This window comes from Pongo pygmaeus, chromosome 2 (genome assembly GCF_028885625.2).
Source record: "Pongo pygmaeus isolate AG05252 chromosome 2, NHGRI_mPonPyg2-v2.0_pri, whole genome shotgun sequence".
Classification (NCBI taxonomy): domain Eukaryota; kingdom Metazoa; phylum Chordata; class Mammalia; order Primates; family Hominidae; genus Pongo; species Pongo pygmaeus.
The window spans coordinates 190,022,917-190,034,361 of record NC_085930.1 but is presented as its reverse complement, the minus strand read 5'-3'; the positions used below and the strand labels follow the sequence as shown (position 1 = coordinate 190,034,361).

The 11,445-nt window shown below is 45.8% G+C and overlaps 2 pseudogenes; one reads left to right on the top strand and one right to left on the bottom strand.

Annotated features, from left to right (window-relative positions):
- Positions 1-1,204: 1,204 nt before the first annotated feature.
- LOC129033141 (FLYWCH-type zinc finger-containing protein 1-like) lies at positions 1,205-3,046 on the top strand (annotated as a pseudogene).
- Positions 3,047-9,446: 6,400 nt separating this feature from the next.
- On the bottom strand, positions 9,447-10,522 carry LOC129032963 (actin, cytoplasmic 1-like; annotated as a pseudogene).
- Between the last annotated feature and the right edge of the window lie 923 nt (positions 10,523-11,445).

Genomic DNA, 11,445 nt, shown 5'->3' with positions numbered 1-11,445 from the left:
AGTTTTACCTACCATTGCCTTAGCAACACTGGCAATTATCAGCATAATGAAGAAGAAAAATTACATCTTAGTTTTAAAAACTATCATAAAAACAGTTTTGGCCTTGCAGACTTCTTGAAATGGTCTTGGAGATCTCAGGAATATGTGAATTGCATTTTGAAAATCTCTGGACTAAGCCTGGCCAACATGGCATAACGCTGTCTCTACTAAAAAACCAAAAATTAGCTAGGTGTGGTGGCGGGTGCCTGTAATCCCAGCTACTCAGGAGGCTGAGGCAGGAGCATTGCTTGAACCTGGGAGGCAGAGGTTGCAGTGAGCCAAGATTGTGCCACTAGACTCCAGCCTGGGAGTCCAGCCTGGGCACAGAGCAAGACTCTGTCAAAAAAAAAAAAAAAAAAAAAAAAAAAGAAGCTGACTAGGGTTCAATATTGTTACAGTCTTGAATTTCCCCTTCTGTTTTCAGAAAAATGGGCCAGCTTCTTACTGCTCCATTTCCCATGAAGTTAAAACATCAAAAGTAAGAAACTATTAACACTGAGGCCCACTCGTTAAAAGCAGGGACCCGCTTCTTAATGACTAGATTGCCTTGTCTTGCTGACTGAGACAAAATTTAATAGCAGTAGGTGGGAACTTGAACTAATGTAGTCAATACCTGGTAAGCAGTACGTAGTTGCTTTCTTCTCACTATACTTGCCTCCTTTTCCAAAGTGAAATAATAATAAACAGACCGTTAAGAAAGTTTTGGATGGGGCTCGCTCCTGAGGGGCAGGTCGGGGATGGGGAGTAGGCGCCAGGGTCGGGGTGGCGGCGACGGCCTGGGCCTCGAGGTCGACGCCTGCTGCTGCAGCAGCGGAGGCTGAGGGACCCGCCGCAGCCCTGTCGCCCGAGAGGGAGGGCCCCGCTGCCATGGTGAAACCAGCCCAGAGAGGTTACAGGATTTTACCCCGGGTCTCCTGCCCAGCAAGCCAGCGCCGTGACCAGGTATGGGGGATGATGATGGCGGCTCTCACTCACTTGTGAAGGCTGGAACCCAGGGAACCTGCGGTGACCTAGGGATTCTCCAGAAACCGCCGCAGCCCCACCACGACCAGCCGAGGCAGCCACAGCCACAGCAACAGCTCGGGCACATGAACGGAACTGCTGGACTCCAGGTTTCTTGCGGGGGTGCTGAGCGTGGCCTGAGGGACAGGCCCTGGGTCCCGGAATGCCCCTGCCCAAGCCCAGTGAGGCGGAGGGCGAGAGTGGGAATGCTGGGCAGGAGCCGTCCCCCCGGGCCAGGCACGGACGTCATCCTGGCAGCCTCAGGAAGCCCGGGAGGTTCTCCAAACTGGTCCTGCTCATGGCCTCCAACCAAAATGAGGATGGGGTGGGCTTCAAGCCCCAGGAAGTGCACTGCGTCTTGTCCCTGGAGATGGCCGGCCCCGCCACCCTCGCCAGCACCTTGCAGATCCTGCCAGCTGAGGAGCAGGGAGGGGCGGCCCAGCCAGCCCCCCAGATGCCTGAACAGAAGAGCAGCAAGCTGGATACAGCCCCTTCATTCCCTGGAGTTCCTGAGAACACCATTCGGGGGCCGCCTCCTGGTGCTGGAGTCCTTCCTGTACAAGCAGGAGAAGGCTGTCGGGGACAAGGTGTACTGGAAGTGCCGCCAGCATGCTGAGCTGGGCTGCCGGGGCCAGGTCATCACCCGAGGTCTGCGGGCCACAGTGATGCGGGGCCGCTGCTAAGCGCCCGATGAGCAAGGCCTGGAGCCCTGGAGCCAGAGGGAGAAGCTGCCCAGCCTGGCCCTGCCAGAGGTCTTGGGACATCCCCGGGGTCCTGAGGGCCCTTGAGGCCGAGTGGAGGAGCCGCTGGAGGGGGTGGGCCTGTGGCAGTGCCCCAAGGAGCCGGAGCCAGAGCCCACCCCTGGGCTGGTGCTGAGCAAGCCGGCCCGGAGAACGACAACGGACCCCCGAACCCTGTCGCTGTAGAGCCTGACGCCCAAGAAGTGCTCGATCCTGGGCCTGGGACAGGCCCGGCCTCTCGAGTTCCTAAGGACGTGCTACAGGGACAGCTTCCTGGTGCACGAGTCGTTCCTCTACAAGCGGGAGAAGGCCGTGGGGGAGAAGGTGTATTGGACCTGCCGGGACCACGCACTGCACAGCTGCCGGAGCCGGGACACCCAGGGACAGCGGGTGACCGTGATGCGTGGCCACTGCCACCCGCCCGACGTGGAGGGCCTGGAGGCCCGGCGGCAGCAGGAGAAGGCCATGGAGACGCTGCAGGCTGGGCAGGACGGCCTTGGGAGCCAAGTGGACACTCTCCTCCAAGGCGTGAACAGTCTTCTCTGCCTCAGGGGCCCCGGCCCCCTGACTCTCACCAGGCCCCGGCCCAGAAAGCAAGCGAAGGTCGAAGACCAGGAGCTGCCAACCCATCCCCAAGTCCTGGAAGGATCCCTGGACGAGGACCAGGACATGGATGCAGACCCCGGAAGCCCTGAGTTCCTGCGGACCCCGCTGGAGGGCAGCTTCCTGGTGTACGAGTCCTTCCTCTATAAGCAGGTGTATTGGACCTGCCGGGACCAGGCCCGCATGGGCTGCCGCAGCCATGCCATCACCCAGGGCCGGCGGGTCATGGTCATGCGCAGGTACTGCCGCCCACGGGACCTGGGTGGCCTGGAGGCCCTGCGGCAGCGGGAGCTCTTCTCCACCCTGGCGCAGTGGGACTGCCCAGAACCCCTCCGGCCCCTGGAGTTCTGAGGACTTCCCTGGGAGGCAGGTTCCTGGTGCCCGAGTCCTTCCTCTACGGGAAGGAGAAGGCGGCCGGGGAGAAGGTGTACTGGATGTGCCGGGATCAGGCTCGGCTGGGCTACCACAGCCGCGCCATCACCCAGGGCCAGCGGGTTATGGTCATGCGCAGCCGCTGCCACCAGCCCAACCTGGAGGGCCTAGAGGCCTTGAGGCAGCGGGAGCGGCTCCCCAGCATGGCCCAGCAGGAGGACCCAGAAAAGATTCAAGTTCAACTGTGCTTCAAGACGTGTTCTCCTGAAAGCCAGCCGATTTATGGGTAATTGTGTTAGTTATCTAATGGTGCGTCTCCAATTACAACAAAACGTAGTGGGCTTAAAACAACAACAACAAAAACAAAAAGAAACTTTTGGTACAGAGGTAAGGCCAGGTTTGCATCTGGCCTGACGCCAAAGCCCATGTACTTGGCCACTACTTTATACTGATCTCTGGGCTGCTACCTAGCTCTGAAAGTCAGTGATTCCGGAAGACAAATATCTTCCTAAAGTGGCAAATAAGGCTGTTGGTAGGATTTGTGGTGGAACTGCAAGGATTTCAGCAAATACAACATATAGTTTTTAACCGTATGGAATGTATACTGTGGCCTGGTAGTTAAAAGAGCAGGCTTTGAACATAAGCTGCTCAGAGCCCAAAACTATCATTTACCAGCTTTGTGATTTAGGGAAAGTTGCTTAACCTCTTTTGCTTCAGAGTACTCATTTGTAAGATGAAATGATGAGGGATAACGATAATAATGCTACCTATCGAGGCTTCAATTAGTAATGGTTTGGTAGGTAGTAGAGCACATGGTAAGCATTAGTAAATCTCAGCTTTTATAATTATCTGCTGTGCTAAACATATGATAGCCATGCAGTACAAATTGGCTATTATTTAACACACTTCCTCCTTCTTCTCATTACTGGTGCAAACACAATCATCACTTGTTATTCATTTATTTGTTCCTTTGTCTGTTCTACAGTGATCTACTGAACCTAGTATATAACAGTCACTGTGCCAGGCGATGACCCTGATCTAGTCCTACAGTTGGCAGCTCCAACATAGCTATTATTTCCATTTTACTCTAGTTACTAGGGAAGAAAAGTAGTACATTGGTTTTTCATAGGTTTCCTCAGATCATGCAGTTCATGTCGAGCATCCTACCATTTTCCTCTATTCATTTATCTCGGATTAAAGACAGGCGCTAATAATTGCATCTAAATCAAACACACATAGATAGGAAAGTAAGTGTCTCCCATTTTCTAATATTGTCGTAAAGGTTGTAAAAATTCAAGCCAAAAAACACTTTATATGGTATGTATAATTTTTTTATAAAAGTTAAAACATAAGGTAATATTACATTGATAATTACAAATATATCCTTTGAGAGGAATATCTGTAATCCATTTTTCACCATGTGTGATGCACTTGGTGCTTGAAGATTCTTTAGGAACTGCATATATGCAGATGAAAATGAAGTTCTTTACTATATTATCCTTATCACACATTAATTTCTTGAGAATGTAAAGATTCCCTATGAGAACCCAAGAACATAAATGCTAACAATTTATTCACTAAAACTGAAACTAAGATTTGAAAATTTAAAGAAGATAATCTTTGAGTGCTAGGAAAAGCTAATCATTTTCCTTTAATAGCTCTTAAGCTTCATTCTTCCTGAAAATTTAATGTCTTCCTAATCTTACCAAATAGTACAACATGTAAAAATCATACAGGTGTACAGCAAATGTGTCTTTAAAATTTTATGTCCTACAGATTTGAAAATTAAATCATATTTTAAATGTATTAAGAGAAATCCCATATAAAAGAAAGCTAGGATGAATCATTTCAGTAAGGAATTCTATTGTTAGCCACAGGAAAATTCTCTCTAAATTATATTTTGAGTGTCTGGATTTGTGTATTTCATGTATTTTAAGGCAAGATATGTTAATAGTAGAAGCTATTACAAAAGCATTTCTTTTCTATTTATCAAGTTAGAATCATACCGTAAGTCATTCTAGTAAAGTATCCTGAAGGAAACAAACAAAACAAACAAAAAACAACTATGAGTCATGAGCTGAGTTTGCTACCAGTAATAGAATTAATTTTAGTATTTTAATTCTATTACTTTTCCTTGACCTCACACCATTCAATACCACTGGTCACTCCCTCTTTCTTGAATGTGCTCTTCTTTTGGCTTATGCTGACATTTGTTTCAACTGTTTCTCTCTTACCTCTTTGGCTGCTGCTGCTTCAGAGCCCTTTTCTGTCTTCTCCTTTTCTACCATTAGCTATCTCTACCTCTAGATATTAGAGCTATTTAGGTAACAATCCCAGGCTGTTCTGTTTTTACGCAGCTAGACTTCATGGATCCAAATCCTAGTTACAGGGCTTGAACTCACTACAGGCAAGCCTTAAACTCTGTGTGTCTCAGCTTCCTAAAATATAAAAGAGAATAATAATAGTCCCTACGTCATGGGATAATTGTGAGGATTAAGTGAATACATTTAAAGAATTTAGGCTGGGTGCAGTACCTAACACCTGTAATCCCAGCACTTTGGGAGGCCTAGATGAGTGGATCACTTGAGGTCAAGAGTTCAAGACCAGCCTGGTCAACATGGCGAAACCCATCTCTACTAAAAATGTTCAAAAATTAGCTGGGCGTGGTGGTGCCCGCCTGTAATCTCAGCTACTCAGGAGGCTGAGGCAGGAGAGAATCACTTGAACCTGGGAGGTGGAGGTTGCAGTGAGCTGAGATCGCGCCACTGCACTCTACCCTGGGCGACAGAATGAGACTCCATTTCAAAAAAAAAAAAAAAAAAAAGGACTTTAGAACACTATATTTGGATTGTTTGTTTGTTTTTTTTGTTTGTTTGTTTTTTGAGATGGAGTCTCACTCTGTTGCCCAGGCTGGAGTGCAGTGGCACGACCTCGGCTCACTGCAGTCTCTGCCTCTGGGTTCAAGCGATCCTCCTGCCTCAGCCCCTCAAGTAGGTGGGATCACAGGTGGCTGCCACCATGCCCGGCTAATTTTTGTATTTTTAGTGGAGACGGGGTTTCACCGTGTTGGCCAGGCTGGTCTCGAACTTCTGAACTCAAATGATCCACCCACCCAGGCCTCCCAGAGTGCTGGGATTACAAGTATAAGCCACTGCGCCCGGCTGGTATTTTTAATTGTTTTTATTCTGTAGCATATTCGTTCTCTATGTAATGCACCAATTCCGATCCACATGCTGACAAATCCTAAATTTATATGTCTAGTCCAGGTCTCTCTGCTGAGGCTCAGACTGTATATATCTGACTACTAGTATCTTCACTTGGATGTCTCTCAGATACATCAAATTATGTTCAGAACTGAAAGTTAAATTATTAATCTTCCTCTTTCTAGATCTCTTCCCCACTGCAAATTGGTCCTTCTCAAAATATTACAGAGTTAGTAAATGGCATCTCTATCCCCACAGTTCAAACAGAAACAGGACAGGCATTTAAACTTTAAAAAAATTTTTTTAATATAAAGAATTTATAATATATATAAAAATAGAGAGAATGCCTAGCTTCAACAATTAGCATGGCTAATCTTGTTTCATTTATGTTGCCACCCACTCCACCATGCCCCAAACTAGATTATTTGAAAGTGAATTCTAAACACCATACTATTTTATGCATATTTATTTGTACACGTATCTCTAAAACAATAAAGACTCTTAAAATATTTATGAAATTATTATAAATTATCACATAATTTTTTCTTTTTCTCACTGTCAATTTAAATAAGAATCCACACAAAGTCTGTAAATGGCAAATGTTGATATATATCTTAAATTTCTTTAATCATTCTCATTCTTATTCTTATTCCCCTCATCCCAAATATATTTGTTGAAGAAACATTTGCCTTGTAGTTTTCTTTTGTCCCCCTAATTTCCTGTAAATTGGTAGTTTGAGCTGAAGGCTTAACTTGGTTTTGTTCAGGTTTGCTTTTTTATAGGAATAGTTTATGGAAAGTGTTGGGTACTTTCATCAGGAAGCACAGAAAGTCAGATTGTCTCTCCTTTTTGTGATGTGAACAACTGTTGATGGTCATTGTTTAAAATAGATCCATTATATCATTAGTGGTTACAAAATGTTAATATTCTATTTTTTAATCAGTGTTTCATTTATTGGTTGAAATTCTTCTATAAAGATTAACTTCCCCTTACAACTTTTGGTTATCCAGCAGTACCTTTCACATAGGAAAGACAAAATATTCTTTTCCTTTATTCATCAGCTTTCGGTGTGATTAGTTCATTCTGTATCATCTTCCATGAGTGATCAATGAACTTTTTTTTTTTTTGAGATGGAGTCTCGCTGTGTTGCCCAGGCTGGAGTGCAGTGGTGTGATCTCGGCTCACTGCAACCTCTACCTACCGGGTTCAAGCAATTCTCCCACCTCAATCACCTGAGTAGCTGGGACTACAGGCGCACACCACCACACCTGGCTAATTTTTTGTATTTTTAAAGTAGTGACAGGGTTTCACCATGTTGGCCAGGCTGGTCTGGAACTCCTGGTTCAAGCAATCCGCCCTCCTCGGCCTCCCAACGTGTTGGTATTACAAGAGGCTTCTTCAGTTTGGCTCCTGAGTCCTTTTAACAAATTTCAATTGTACTTAATAGCTTAATTTTTTCAATATTATAAGATATATCAAGATTATAATAGACATCTCCTGCTCTAGTAGAGAAATCATCCATTTCTCTAAGGTATGTAGTATTGGGAAATGATATTTAGAGACCATGGTCTGGGTTTTAGCAGTGCTCATTGTTGCTTCGTTGGTCATTGATTTTACACTTGTTCAGTGAACATAACTAAGGAATACATAATTTTTGTTTATTAGTTTGTTTTGAGATGGAGTCTCACTCTGTCATCCAGGCTGGAGTGCAGTGGCATGATCTTGGCTCACTGCAAATTCTGCCTCCTGGGTTCATGCCATTCTCCTGCCTCAGCCTCCAGAGTAGCTGAGACTACAGGTGCCCACTGCCATGCCAGGCTAATTTTTTGTATTTTTAGTAGAGACGGGGTTTCACCGTGTTAGCCAAGATGGTCTCGATCTCCTGACCTCATGATCCGCCTGCCTCAGCCTCCCAAAGTGCTGGGATTACAGGCTGAGCTACTGCGCCTAGCTGAATTACGTACATTTTTTTTAAAAGAGAAAATCTGATTTCATAATATTTTAATTTAGTTTAATTATTGTTTAAATTTTTTTCCCACCAATTTTCATTTTAGGTTTAGAGGGTACATATGGAGGTTTGTTATATGGATAAATTGCATGTCATCAGGGTTTTGTGTACAGATTATTTCATCATCCAGGTAATAAGTATAGTACTCAATAGGTAGTTTTTCAGTTCTCACCCCCCTCCCACCCTCTGCCTTCAAGGAGGCCCTGGTGTCTATTGTTTACTTTTTCATGTCCATATGTATTCACTGGTTAGCTCCTACTTATAAGTAAGAACATGTGATATTTAGATTTTCTGTTTCTGCATTGCTTCAATTAGGATAATGGCCTCATGCTCCATCCATGTTGCTGTAAAGGACATGACTTCATTCTTTTTTTATAGCTGTGTAGTATTCCATGGTATATATGTACCACATTTCCTCACCAGTTCACTGTTGATGGGCATCTAGGTTGATTTTATGTCTTTGCTATTGTGACTATTGCTTCAATAAACATACATGTGCATGCCTTTTGATAGAATGATTTACCTTCCCTTGGGTGTCTATCCAGTAATGGGATTGCTGGAACAGATGGTAATTCTGTTTTATGTTCTTTGAGAAATCTCCAAACTGCTTTCCACAGTGGTTGAACTTGTTCACATTCCCGTCAGCAGTATATGTGTTCCCTTTTCTCCACAACTTTGCCAGCATCTGTTGTTTTTGACTTCTTAATAATAGCCATTCTGACTGGTGTGGGATGGTATCTTATTGTGGGGTTTTTTTTTTTTTATTTCTCTAGTGATTAGTGATGTTGAACATTTTTTATATGCTTATTATTGACATTGTGTATGTCTTCTTTTGAGAAATGTCTGTTCATATCCTTTGTCCATTTTTTTAATGGGGTCTTTTTTTTAAGGTGTGTACTTTTATTGCACTGGTCTCAAGTTAGGCAAGCCCAGGCTGCCTCCACCCTCCACCAACTCCCAGGGAGACCAAAAGCCTTCATACAGCTCAAGTTGGGAGACAGAAAAGGGGGGTCACAATGCCAGTCATTCAAAATAAAACAAAATTTAAAAAGTACTAGGGCAAAGATTTAAGAAATTATGCATTACATAATATACATGAAAGCTGTGCTGTCACCTCCCTGGACTTGGGAGAAGATTGGACCATTCTCCCTAGAGAGAAGTGTGGTGGCTTTTTGGAGGGCAAGAGACTTCCTGTAACAAAGCATCTCATGATATTTGGAATGACTATTAAAAAAAATAACAATATACAGTCAAAGTCCTCGGCCACACTGTAGAACTTTGAGAGATGCTGGCTCCAACCCATTGCTGACACTGTCATGGTCCAGTTTTTAAATCCTGAGTCAAGCCAAAAACAAAAACAAAAACAAACAAAAAACAAAAACAAATTAAGGCATGCCAATGTCTTCTCGTTTTCTGTGCCAGTTTGGTTTTTGTCAAGAAAGGGTGTAACAAAACTAAGGAAACTAAGCGACAGTCCTCCTAGAGGCATCTGCGGTGGACAATGGAGGGGTGGGACTTGTGGTACTGCTGCTTGCTGATCCACATCTGCTGGAAGCCTGGCAGCCAGGCCAGGATGGAGCCACTGGACCCACACAGAGTATTTGTGCTCAGGAGGAGCAATGATCTTTATCTGCATTGTGCTGGGAGCCAGGGTGGTGATCTCCTTCTGCATCCTGTGGGGGATGCCAGGGTACACAGTGGTGCCACTGGACAGTACTGCGTTGGTGTAGAGGTCTTTGCAAATGTCCACGTCACACTTGTTGATGGAGTTGAAGGTAGTTTCGTTGATGCCACAGGATTTCATGCCCAGGAAAGAAGGCTGGAAGAGAGCCTTGAGGCAGAGGACCCACTTGTTGCTGATGGTGCTGACCTGGGCTTCAGGCAGCTTGCAGCTCTTCTCCAGGGAGGAGCTGGAGGCCACAGTTACCATCTCTCGCTGGAAGTCCAGGGTGAGGTAACACAGCTTCTCCTTGATGTCTCATGCTCTCTTCAGCGGTGGTGGTGAAGCTGTAGCTGCACTTCCCGGGGCTCTTCATGCAGTAGTCAGCCGGGTCCAGATGCAGGATGGCACCAGGGAGGGCATGCCCCTTGTAGATGGGCACAGTGTGGGTGACCCTGCCAGAGTCCATCACGATGCCAGTGGTACAGCCAGAGGCTTACAGGGAAAGCACGGCCTGAATGGCCACCTACATGGCTGGAGTATAGAAGGTCTCAAACATGATCTTGGTCATCCCACAGTTGGCTTTGGGGTTTAGGGGGGCCCCAGTCAGCAGCACAGGGTGCTCCTGAGGAGCCACATGCAGCTCGTTGAAGAAGGTGTGGTGCCAGATCTTCTCCATTGGTGACAATGCCATGCTCGATGGGGTATTTCAGGGTCAGGATGCTTCTCTTGCTCTGGGCCTCATTGTCCCCATAGGACTTCTTCTGACCCACGCCCATCATCACGCCCTGGTGCCATGGGTGCCTCACGATGGAGGGGCATCATCGCCTGCTAAGCTGGCCTTGCATATGCCAGAGCCATTGTCCATGACAAGCGTGGCGATATCATTATCCATTGTGAGCTGGCAGTGGGTGTGGACCCGTGGCAGAGCGGCGAGGGCAAGACTCTGTGTTTATGGGGCAGATGCAGTCTCAGAGGTTAATGCAATCGTTCTTGGCTTGTTGATTTGTCTAAGTTCCTGATAGATTCTCAATATTAGACCTTTGTCAGAGGCATAGTTTGCAAATATTCTCTCCTATAAGTTGTCTGTTTACTTTATTGATAGTTTTATTTGCTGTGCAGAAGCTCTTTAGGTCCCATTTGTCAATTTTTGTTTTTGTTGCAATTGCTTTTGGAGTCTTCATCATGAAATCTTTGCTAGGGTCTATGTCCAGAATGGTATTTCCTACATTTCTTCTAGGGTTTTTATAGCTTTAGGTTTTACATTTAATTCTTTAATCCATCTTCAGTTGATTTTTGTATATGGTGAAAGGAAGGCCAGGCGCAGTGGCTCAGGCAGGGCATGGTGGCTCACACCCGTAATCCCAGCACTTTGGGAGGCTGAGGCAGGCAGATCACGAGGTCAGGAGATGGAGACCATCCTGGTTAACACAGTGAAACCCCGTCTCTACTAAAAATACAAAAACAAAAAAATTAGCTGGGTGTGGTGGCGGGCACCTGTAGTCCCAGCTACTCGGGAGGCTGAGGCAGGAGAATGGCGTGAACCCGGGAGGAGCTTGCAGTGAGCCGAGATTGTGCCACTGCACTCTAGCCTAGCCTTGGCGACAGAGTGAGACTCCGTCTCAAAAAAAAAAAAAAAAAAAAAGGAAGTTTCATTGTTTTGCATATGGCTAGCCAGTTATTCCAGCACCATTGTCAACCTTGTCGCAGATCAGTTGGTTGCAGTGTGTGACTTTATTTCTGGGTTCTGTAACCTCTATTTCTGGGTTCTGTAACCTCTTCTATTGGTCTGTGTATCTGTTTTTGTACCTGTGTCAT